Raw genomic sequence first — 11,514 nt, 5'->3', positions numbered from 1 at the left:
ATGATCTGAGTATACATAGTAAGTACCTCCCCTTTAAGGGTAAGGCAGTAGGTAGTGGTGAATAGGGAACCAAAAGGTGACTCAGGTTGAGTAAAACAACACCAGGCATATCTGACTCAAGGAATGCTTCAGAGGCCGGGAGTGCACACCTGTAATCCCAGCACTTTGGGAGGCTGAGGCAGGAGGATCACTGGAGCCCAAGTTCAAGACCAGCCTGGACAACATGACGAAACCCTCTCTACAAAAAATACCAAAATTAGCTGGGTGTTGTGGCACATGCCTGTAGTTCCAGCTGCTCGAGGCTGAGAGGTAGGAGAATCACGTGGACCTGGGAGGTTGAGGCTGCAGTGAGCTGTGATCGTGCCACCGCACTCCATCCTAGGCAATAGAGTGGGACTCTGTCTCAAAAAAAGAAAAAGAGGAAAAAAGGAATGCTTCAGTCTGCTCCAAAGAAAAGAATGGAGTAATGTGAAGTATTAAATGTAGCAAGAGGCCACTGCAGTAGCTCACACCTGTAATCCCAGCACTTTGGGAGGCTGAGACGGGAGGATCACTTGAGCCCAGGAGTTCGAGACCAGCCTGGGCAACATAGTGAGACCCTGTCTCTTAAAAAAATAATAAAAAGTAAATAAAAATAAATGTAGCAAGAAATTGGAAATCTTTATCAACAGATAGCAATCTAGTTTAATGTTATGTGCATGGCCACAATCCTTATTCCACTGTATCCTCCTTTCACATATATATTATGAAGGTTAATGAATACAATAATTCTGATAACATTTCTTTTCTCCCTTTCTCCCTCCTCTGGTAGAGTACTCACATAAAGGCTGCATTCACAGTTGAGGTTAGAACTTGTCTAGGCATGTCTGGTGAGCTGATGGGAGGAGTTTGCCAGGAGAGTATGTTCAGAATACTGGAAACCTTAGGGAGAAAACTCCTGAAGGTAGAAAATTGCAGAAATTATAATATAGCCTCAGCTGCTATCAGAGAAGGATGGCTTTAGTACTTTTGGTAGAGAAGCAGTGTAGCAGCAAATTTTAAGAGATACATAAGAGGTATTTAAGTAGATCATGCCGGTAGGTCATTTAGTAGTAGTATACAATTAATAAATATTCATTATTACTTGTGTGACAGTGCTTACCCCACACTGTCCTTATAGAAACATATTTGCAGAGACCTGGGGAGAAAATGCAAACATGCCAGAGGGCTTCATAAGACCATACATACCCTTAAATGACTCCATTAAGTGTTATCAACAAATGTTAGTAATAATAAATACAGTTATTATCATTATTGTTCTTATTACAGCCCCATTTTATGTTATTACTGATTTTTTAACAGGGTCATTGAGAAAATAAGACTTCATTTTCAAAATATTTAAATGTCCAGTCAGATCCTGGCAGCAGCTGCAGCGGCTCTCCTTGCCATTTCCTTTTCACTTTTGGAAACACGGGCTGCCATGTGGCTGTCTTTGATGATGTCATCCAGTTGTTCAGTGACATGAAAGTGTGCAAGTCTTCAACACTAGAAAAGGCGAAGAAGCACAAGAAGTTGCTGCCCTTCTGCCTGAGTGAGTACAAGAAGAACATCATTCTCGCAGAGGCCAACAAGATCCTGGTAATTAATGTGGACCAAACCATTGATGATCCCTATACCACCTTTGTCAAGATGCTGACAGGTAAGGACTGCCCTACGCACCCTATGATGCCACCAAGGACAGCAAGAAGAAGGACCTGGTGTTTGTCTTCTGGGCCTCTGAGTCTGCATCCATTAAGAGCAAAATGATCTATGCCAGCTCCAAGGACACCATCAAGAAGAAGCTAGGGGTCAGCACCGTCATCTTCCTGGAGGACAAACCTTTGTGATCCCCTCCAGCCCCTTTCCTGGAGAATCTAGTAGTCCCAGACCTGCCCTCAGGGATTGCAGGCTGGCCCCTTCCTGCCAGACTGGAGGGGCTGGGGGAATCCCAGCAGAGGGAAGGCACTCCCTTTACCCCCATTGCCAAACAGACCCCCAACTCCCTGGATTTTCCTCCTCTCTCCATCTCTGACAGTTCTGGCCTTCCCAAACTGCTTGGATATTCTGCTTCCTCTTGGGTTGAAGCAGACCAACTTCCCCCAGGAACCCCAGTTGGGGAAGGCCTATATATATATTTTAAAAACAACCCCGCTCTCCACCTGTTCCTCCCCCTTCCCATGCTACAACTTCTAACCACAACAGTGACTCTGTGCTTGTCTGTTTAGTTCTGTGTATAAATGGAATGTTGTGGAGATGACCCCTTCCCACGCCAGCTGGTTCCTCTCCCTTGGTTATGGCCACTAATGGAAACCAGACTAGTAAGCGACCTTTAATTTAAAAAAAAAAAGAAAAGACAATAAAATAATACTCAAATGTTTAAGCAGATTTCCCTAAACAGAAAGAGTAGAATAGAATTCATATGAATAAGCAATTTAATTGTTACTACTGGGCATTATGGTATGGATTTTGCTTTCCTACAGAAAATAACTCCACAACTGATTTTATTAGTATATAATTAATTTCTTGCTAAGAGTCATTTTCACTTATCTCGCCATTGGATATTTGTGAAATCACTAATATTTCTTTTATCCATCATTCATATGTAAGTAAACAAGTACCTTACTTCCTCTTTCCAGGCAAGCAGTGGTTCCAAATATAGCCATGTGTCACATAACAGGGATTTGTTCTGACATGAATCCATAGACAATTTTGTCTTTGTGCAAACATGATAAAGTGTACTTGCACAAACCTAGATGGTGTAGCCCACTACACACCTAAGCTATGTGGTACAGTCTGTTGCTTCTAGGCTACAAACCTGTACAGCATGCTACTATACTGAGTACTGTAGGCAAGTGTAACATAATGGTCAGTATTTGTGTATCTAAATATACCTAAATATAGAAAAGGTACAGTAAAAATATGGTATACAAGATAAATGGTATACCTGTATAAGGCATTTACTATGAATGGGACTTGCAGGACTGGAAGTTGCTCTGGGTGAGTCAATGAGTGAGTGGTGAGTCACTGTGAAGGCCTAGGACATTATTGTACACTACTGTAAACTGCATAAACACTGTACACTAGGCTATAATTTATAAAAAATTTCTTCAATAAGTTATTAAATAATAACAAAGTAATAAGTTATTATTACATATCAATGATATTTTCTTTATATCCTATAAGCTTTTTTCTATTTTTAAATTAATTTTTAAAAAATTTTTTAGACTTATTTTGTTAAAAACTAAGACACAAAAACCCATGTAAGCACAGGCCTACACATGATGAGGATCATCAGTATCACTGTCTTCCATATCCACATTTTGTCCACCGGAAGCTCTTCAGAGTTAGTAACATACATGGAGCTGAAGTAGAAGGAGTACACTCTAAAAGAACAATTAAAAGTATGGTATAGTAAATACATAAACTGGTAACAGTTGTTATCATTATCAAGTATTACATAGCGTACATAATTGAATGTGCCATACTCTTATATGACTGACAGCGCAGTAAGTTTGCTTGCACCAGCATCACCACAAACTGCGAGTAATGCTTACTTCATGACGTTAGGATGGCTAGGTTCACAAGGCGACAGGAATTTTTCAGCTCCATTATAATCATGGGACTGCCTTGGCATATGCGGGCTGTTGTTGACAGAAACGTCATTATGTCACGCAAGACTAGATGATGAGGGAATCCTTTTCCTCCTAATTGGTTATTTGAGCCGTTTAATCTCCCTTCCACTCCCAGCAAGTGTAGTCATTAAAATACCTTACATAATGATGAAGGCTCCATGATTAGAACTGCGATATGATCATGTTACATACCCACTCAGAGTTCTCTGCTTCAGGGCCAAAGTTTGGGCAATGTCACGCCTATTCTACTTTCTGGATGGGTTTCTCTGTCATGAGAAGAATGAGAAATGAAAGAAGGATGAGCCCAATGTAATTCTGAGAATCAGATTTAACTAGTATCTGATAAAGCTTGCAATATTTCCATGTTGATAAATTCATCTAATTTATTTGTTTAACCTGCTGTATAATGTTTTATCATATGAAAATATCACATTTGATTTATCTACATGGAACATTTAGGTTCTAATTTTTTGCTGTTTTAAATAATATTTACATGAATTTCCCTATACGTGTTTCTGCTTTCAATATATGACGGTTTTGCTAGAGTAAGGTCTTTAAACTTTTTTGTTAGCTTATCCCACAAACAGTTTGGAAAAACTTTTCCTCCTTACACATGGTCGAGTTAGAATTGAACTTTTTTATTGTAAGTTTAAGTAGGTGCAAAGGAAGTCATTTCCTAGTTATATAATTTTTTTTTTTTTTTTTTTTTTTTTTTTTTTTTTTTGAGACAGAGTTTTTGCTCTTGTTACCCAGGCTGGAGTGCAATGGCACGATCTTGGCTCACTGCAACCTCTGCCTCCCGGGTTCAAACGATTCTCTCCTGTCTCAGTCTCCCAAGTACCTAGGATTACACACACCTGCCACCATTCCCTGCTAATTTTTTTGTATTTTCAGTAGAGACGGGGTTTCACCTGTATTTTTAGTAGAGACAGGGTTTCGCCATATTGGCCAGGCTGGTCTCAAACTCCTGACCTCAGGTGATCCACCCGCCTCAGCCTCCCAAAGTGTTGGGATTACAGGCGTAAGCCACTGTGCCTGGCCTATGTAGCATTTAAAGTAGAATTCTTAAATGTATCCAATATTCATAAATACTATAGTAATTTGTTACCATTATCCATCAAAACATTTAAAAAATGAACACACTTTCTTTACAATGGGAAATTTTACATCATTCTTTTTTCTCTTTGAACTTGAATTTTTTTTTCCAATTCTGATACAGATTTTTATTTGGATATAACATATATTATGTGTGGATATCTTTTATTGATGATGACTGTATCATATTTCCATGCAACAAATTTTATATAAAAATTTAAATTGTGTTAAACTTTCTTGACCATAATGCTTCTCAGTGTTAAAAATTATTCCAAATTATCATTAGTATTTTTGTATAATCAAGTAAATACTTTTAAATTTTGATAATTATTAAACATAAAAAAATCAACTGGGCTTAAAAAAATGGTTTATATACCATAAATGAATTTTACATATTCCTAGAAGGAGACAAGTTCAGCATTAGATCATTTATCCCTAGTTTTTGCTTTTATATTGTAAACACTGAGTAATATTATTCACATAAGTAGATGGTGAGTGAGAGGAATTGTTTTAGCAATGTTACTCATTTATTTGAAAGCTTCCCAAATTATATGTCACACATCACTTAGTGATCTTAGTTTTAATGATTTTTCAATGAATAGTTTGAATAGGTTCTCTTTCAATTTACCAGAAAAAAAAATTAATATTAAACAGGTTAACTTTTAAAAGGGTTTGTTAATACATTATTCAGCTACTTAGCAGCAATATCATTATTGCAGATGATCTCTTTAGCTCCTTGAAGGTTTTTACACTTTCAGGCAGTACATCATTTCAGTGTTCAGATGGAGAGGGGTATTCCTTTCCCTTTTAAAGTGTGATAAAGGGCACTGCGAAAGGGGAGATGGGGACATGGAACTACTAGGTCCACTTGACTACACTAGTTCTCAGGCACATCAGGTTTAGAAGAAAGCATATATGGAAGTTAAAGATCCAGAATTGATTCTCTTGAAACTAAGAACCTTATTTCTCCAGTTTGAAGACCACTACTCTGATGTTTATACCCAAAAGTGGAATTGCTTGTGTTGGAGTCTCCTAAGTTGTGTGACTGTTTCACTGAAGCCACATCACTGAGGACATTGCTGTGCCTCTCAAAGACTCAGGAACAGTCCCTCTGAAGGTCCATATATGTAAGTCATAGGAATCTTCTAAATTTGGGAAAATCCCTTGGTCGCCTTATTCAAATAACTAGTGACCAATGAGTAGTAATCCATCAGTGTTCTATGAGACACAAAATTTCTTTCTATAATGTGGCTTTTGATAATTTCTGGAAGTATTTTTATTCATGATTCCCACATTTCTTTCTTTAAAGGGCATCATTAGTCTACCATCAACCAAGATGTTATACAAAGAGCACTGTAATTCATTTACATTGAGTGCCCTGAAGCACAAATGCCTTTAAGGCCTTCTTTACCCTTTATTAATTACAAAATAAACACATGTCTAGTGGAGAAGGTTACTAGAAATAATTTGTGCAGTTTGGGAGAACTAGGGGTCAGGATTGCTCGACTTAGCTTCTGAAACAAACTCAAGCCCACTAAACCACCAAGGTAATTACATCCAGAAATCTGCAAACCAGAAAATGTTTGCCCTGAATAAGGTAAAGGACAAAAAAGAATAAGGGCAAACATTTTCTGGTTTGCAGATTTCTGTATGTAGTTACAAAGGACAATACATTTCAAAAACAGAATAATGGCCATTCTCAAGTAGGACTCAGTTTAATTCTACTTTAAAGGAGTGAGAACATTTAACGTGCCAAATTCAAGTCATAAGGAAAAGTTGACCAGTTAATAGGAGAAATGCCACAACATTGTAAAATAAACAAGATTTGAAATGCAGAAAATCCTATTTTACAATGAACAAGTCTACAAGAACACAAGAATAAAGCACATCTTAATTAAGTCCTCCCTCTTACTTGTTTCAACAGGTGATATAGGAAAAGAGTGGTCCCAAGAGTGGGAGCAGCCGGTGGCCTGGGGCTGCACCCTGGGAGCTAGCCAAGACAAAGATACCATGTCCAGAAAAGAAATTTCAGAAATGACTTATGGCTCAGAGCCATGTATGTAAATGAGGTTATTTTTATTTTTCTGAAAATGGTCGGTTTCTATTCATTAGCTTTCTCCCAGTTCCCTGACTTCATAAAATTTATGTTAAGGATTTGAAATATTCCCAAATTAATTTTCAAGTACCATGACTTTCCTTACAGACTTCATTTTTCTTTAGAGTTCCCTGCAGTGCAAACCTGTACCTTCTTTAATAAATGTAAACATTTAAGCCAGGTGCGGTGGCTCACACCTGTAATCCCAGCACTTTGGGAGGCCGAGGCAGGCGGATCACTTGAGGTTAAGAGTTCAAGACCAGCCTGGCCAATATGGTGAAACCCCATCTCTACTAAAAATACAAAAATTAGCCTGGCATAGTGGTGTGCACTTCTACTCCCAGCTACTTGAGAGGCTAAGGCAGTAGAATCGCTTGAACCCGAGAGGCAGAGTTTACAGCGAGCCAAGATTGCCCCACTGCACTCCAGCTTGGGCATTCCATCTCAAAAACAAAAAACCAAATGAAATGTAACACATTTAGTACAATTAAGTAACCAAAATCTACAAAAGGGAACTGTTCTATTGTATTTAGAAAAGTTAAAATTTCCATCCTAAACTAGTTCTGACAACATTAGGTTTTTCTATGGTATTCTTTCTGAAGTTCCTATAAGAGAGAAAAATCTAAATCACAATAGGAGTATTTTTTGAACTTATTCTATTGATCCTAAAACACTGTTTAATAAGAGACTTATAACTGGGCAGGGTCTAGAACTGCTTTATTTTATTATTTAGTGTAACCATGAAATTAAACAGTGGTCTACCGTTGGGGACCAAGGTCAGATTCAAAAAGATTAAATATATAATTAAATATATAATTAAATATAAATTAAAGCTACTACACATTTATGTGGTTGAAAAATCAAAAGGTACAAAACATCAGCATCACATATGATACCAATTGTGGCCTTGGAGTTGCGTAACTTGGCAGTCCTGTATATATCACCTTCCCATGGGATCTCTCAGCCATATCAGTTTCTTGTATATTAAGAAAGGGAATCTTGAAAGATAGAGGTCAAGAGGAGAAAAATAGGGATTGGAAGAAAGAATGGCAAGACAGGGCAGGAGAAAGGAGAGTGGAAGGATGGATGAAAAGGTAAAGACTGAGGCTTTATACAAAGGATTGGCAACTTTCTCCCAGCCGTCTCCTGCAGTTGTCCTTGGTGTGTGTGTGTATATTTGTATATGAATAGAAGAGGAAGAAATGGAAAACTCTGGGTGGTGGGGCGTGGCGGGGGCGGGGTGGCGGGGGGGTGGGAAGAGGGGGAAATCACTTACCTGGGAAAGGATAGTGGTGAGCCCTAGAGAATTTTTAACGTAGTGCATGCATTACTTGAATAAAGTTCCTTGTATTGCCTTTTCTTATATCACTTTTATCTAGACTCATCCGATAATATGTTAGTATTTAGAAATTTAGGTTTTGGGAAAAAATTCAAAGCTAATAAGCATAAATATTTGTGCAAGAAAGAGAAGCAGATATGCAGACCTCTACCACCTCATACCAGAGACAAACTAACCTTTCTCCAGCACACATTGGCCTGATTTAATCTAGAATTAAGCTTTCTCTCAGCACTGACCTGCCTCAGACTGCGAAGAGGTTCTCTAATTAATTTTGAGCCATGATGAAGGTGCTGACTGTAACTGCATGGCAGCATTTTCATTGACTCCAACTCTTCAGCAGGTGGCAGCGTTCTCCTTCCTCCCTGTGCGTTTGGTGTTTCCTTCCTTTCAAAAGAGTCCTTCCTCCTTCCTTTCAAAAGAGTCCCTTTTCTGTCTTTGGTCCACATATAATGGCTGCCTCCTTTATATTCTTGTCTGAAAGACACTCCCAGTAATCTTAGGAACTGAGGAGGAGAAACAAATTTGCAACATGTGGCTATTCATGTTTTAATGTTTGATCCTTAAGGTACTAAGGCGTCATGGGCTAATTTCAGGACATTTAAGGTTAAAGAGTGAACATCGGGAATCATTCATTCACTTATACCTGTTTTTCTCCATCCCAAACCCTATTTATCATCTCTATTTAAGCAGTCTCCGTGTTTTCTTTGTTCACTCCTTTCCAAGACTTGAAAATGTCATTAAAAGCCATCTCTAGTCAAATTTCTAACTAACTCGTTTATGTTTCTATACAAGCTAGACTTTCTTACCATCTTTATTCACTGATAGGGTATAACAGGGAATTCTCCAGGCTCCAACTGAGGATCCCTCATTGAGTTGCTATGTAATCTGGGGCATGTAAACCCTTTGGGCCTCAGTTTCTTCATTTGTAAAATGAGATTGGTAAACTAGCAGATCTATGAAGTTTTTTCTAGCTATTATGCACTGGATGATAAAGCAGTCTGCCACTTTCTTGAATGGAAGAAGGTGGGGTACTGTGCTGTCATATGATTATTTTTGGAGAACATTTTCTTTGAGCAGGAAAAGTTATTAAATAGTACAAAGAGTGAAAAATAGATCTGCTCAAGACTATTGATCTGGGGAAGAAAGGGTATTCAGGATAAGATACAGCCTGTCTACCATACATCTCTACTATGTACCATTTATGGCAGATATTCCTGTGTATTCCTATGGTCCAGCAAACACCAAACAGACCTTTATGCTTAAATTCTGGAAATTCTTTAGGGTGCTCATTTATTTTAAAATAAAATTAGAATCAAGCTTCTTTCCTAGTTTTTTAATATTCTCTTGATAATAGACATATTTTTAGTTTTAATTCTAATTGATGAAATCACCTTTCTACCTTATAAAAATAATAATCATTGTAAAGAACCTTTGAACCATATAAAAAGCAATAAACAAAAAGAGAAATTTATCTCCCTTGAAAGCCTTCCCTCTCTATCCTGTCCTCAGAGATAATGTGTTATCTCATCTCTTGTTTATTCTTCCAGATAATTTCTATGTATTTATGCAAACGCATCTATATATATGTATTATCACTTTTGTTTTATTTCATTGAATTTTAATGAATCTTTTGGGAAATACATTAGTCCTAGAGTAGAATTATGCATGTAAAATAGATGAGTAAGCATGTTAAGAAACTGGAAGATTAAGGAGCAAAATAGAAAACAACTGAAAACATTCAGTTGCTAATCAAATTGTCAGCTGATAGGATTCTTAAATGACAGATATTCTAGGCAGAACTGACCTGAGAGAAGAACAATGTAAAATGGTCTGTTTTGGGAGTTATTTATAGGGGAGAGGACTAGGGTCATTGTGGAAGACGGCCACCAACAATTCCTCCATGCCTCTACACACATGCCACCCTTCCCACCAAAAGGAGATGGAGTCTGTTTCCCCTCCCTTGAATCTTTTCTCAGCTTCCCCAGTAGCTAGAACTACAGGCACATGCCACCATGTCCAGCTAATTATTATTTTTTTGTAGAGACTGGGGTCTTGCTATGTTGCCCTGGCCTCAGGCAATCCTTCCCTCTCAGCCTCCCAAAATGCTGGGATTACAGGCATGAGCCACCATGCCTAACTAATTTGGTTTTTAAATATTTTATTTTAAAATAATTTTTTTTTGAGGCGGAGTCTCGCTCTGTCACCCAGGCTAGAGTGCAGTGGTGTGATTTCGGTTCACTGCAACCTTCACCTCCCGAGTTCAAGCAATTCTCCTGCCCCAGCCTCCCAAAGAGCTAGGATTACAAGCATGTGCTACCACTCCCTGCTAATTTTTGTATTTTTTTTAGAGACAGGGTTTCACCATATTGGCCAGTCTGGGCTCAAACCCCCTGACCTCAAGTGATCCGCCTGCCTTGGCCTCCCAAAGTGCTGGGATTACAAGCGTGGACCATCGCGTGCGGCCTAGAAGAAATTTTAGACTTAGAAAAAAGTTGCAAAAATGGTATGAATTTTTTTTTCTTTCTTTTTTTGACACAGGGTCTCACTGTCATCAGGCTGGAGTACAGTGGTGCGATCACTGCTCACTGCAACTTCGACCTCCTGGAGCTCAGGTGATCTTCCCACCTCAGCCTCCCAAGTAGCTAGGACTACAGGCACACACCACCATGTCCAGCTAATTTTTGTATTTTTTGTAAAGACATGATTTTTCCATGTTGCCCAGGCTGGTCTCGAACTCCTGAGCTCAAAAAATCTACCCACTTGGCCTCCCAAAGTGCTGAGATGACAGGAGTGAGCCACCATGCCTGACCTGGTGTGGAGTTTATGTATGCTTGTTATCTAGCAGGCCTAGTATTAATAGCTCTTTTTTTTTTTTTTTTAAAGAGATGGGGGTCTTGGCCAGGCACAGTGGCTCACGCCTGTAATCCAGCACTTTGGGAGGCCGAGGTGAGTGGATCGCTTGAGGCCAGGAGTTCAAGACCAGCCTGGCCAACATGGCAAAACCCTGTCTCTACTAAAATACAAAATTAGCTGTGCATGTGGCACGTGCCCGTAATTCCAGCTACTTGGGAGGCTGAGGTAGGAGAATTGCTTGAACCCAGGAGGTGAAGGTTGCCGTGAGCCGAGATTGCACTGCTGCGCTCCAACCTGGGCAACAGAGTGAGATTCTGCAAAAAAAAAAAAAAAAAAAAAAATTCCCTGCTTTCAGGAGATGGGGGGGTCTCACTCTGTTGCCCAGGTTGGTCTCGAACTCCTGGGTTTAAGCCATCCTCCCACTTCAGCCTCCTAAAGTGTCAGAATTACAGGCATGAGCCACAGTTCCTGGCCAAGAACTT

The 11,514-nt window shown here is 39.0% G+C and overlaps 1 pseudogene; it reads left to right on the top strand.

Annotated features, from left to right (window-relative positions):
* Positions 1 to 862: 862 nt before the first annotated feature.
* Positions 863 to 4,361, top strand: LOC139355986 (cofilin-1 pseudogene; annotated as a pseudogene).
* The last annotated feature ends 7,153 nt before the right edge of the window (positions 4,362 to 11,514 follow it).

This window comes from Macaca nemestrina, chromosome 9 (assembly GCF_043159975.1).
Source record: "Macaca nemestrina isolate mMacNem1 chromosome 9, mMacNem.hap1, whole genome shotgun sequence".
Classification (NCBI taxonomy): Eukaryota; Metazoa; Chordata; class Mammalia; order Primates; family Cercopithecidae; genus Macaca; species Macaca nemestrina.
Note: the sequence above shows the minus strand (reverse complement) of the source record. Positions and strands in the feature narration are given on the sequence as shown.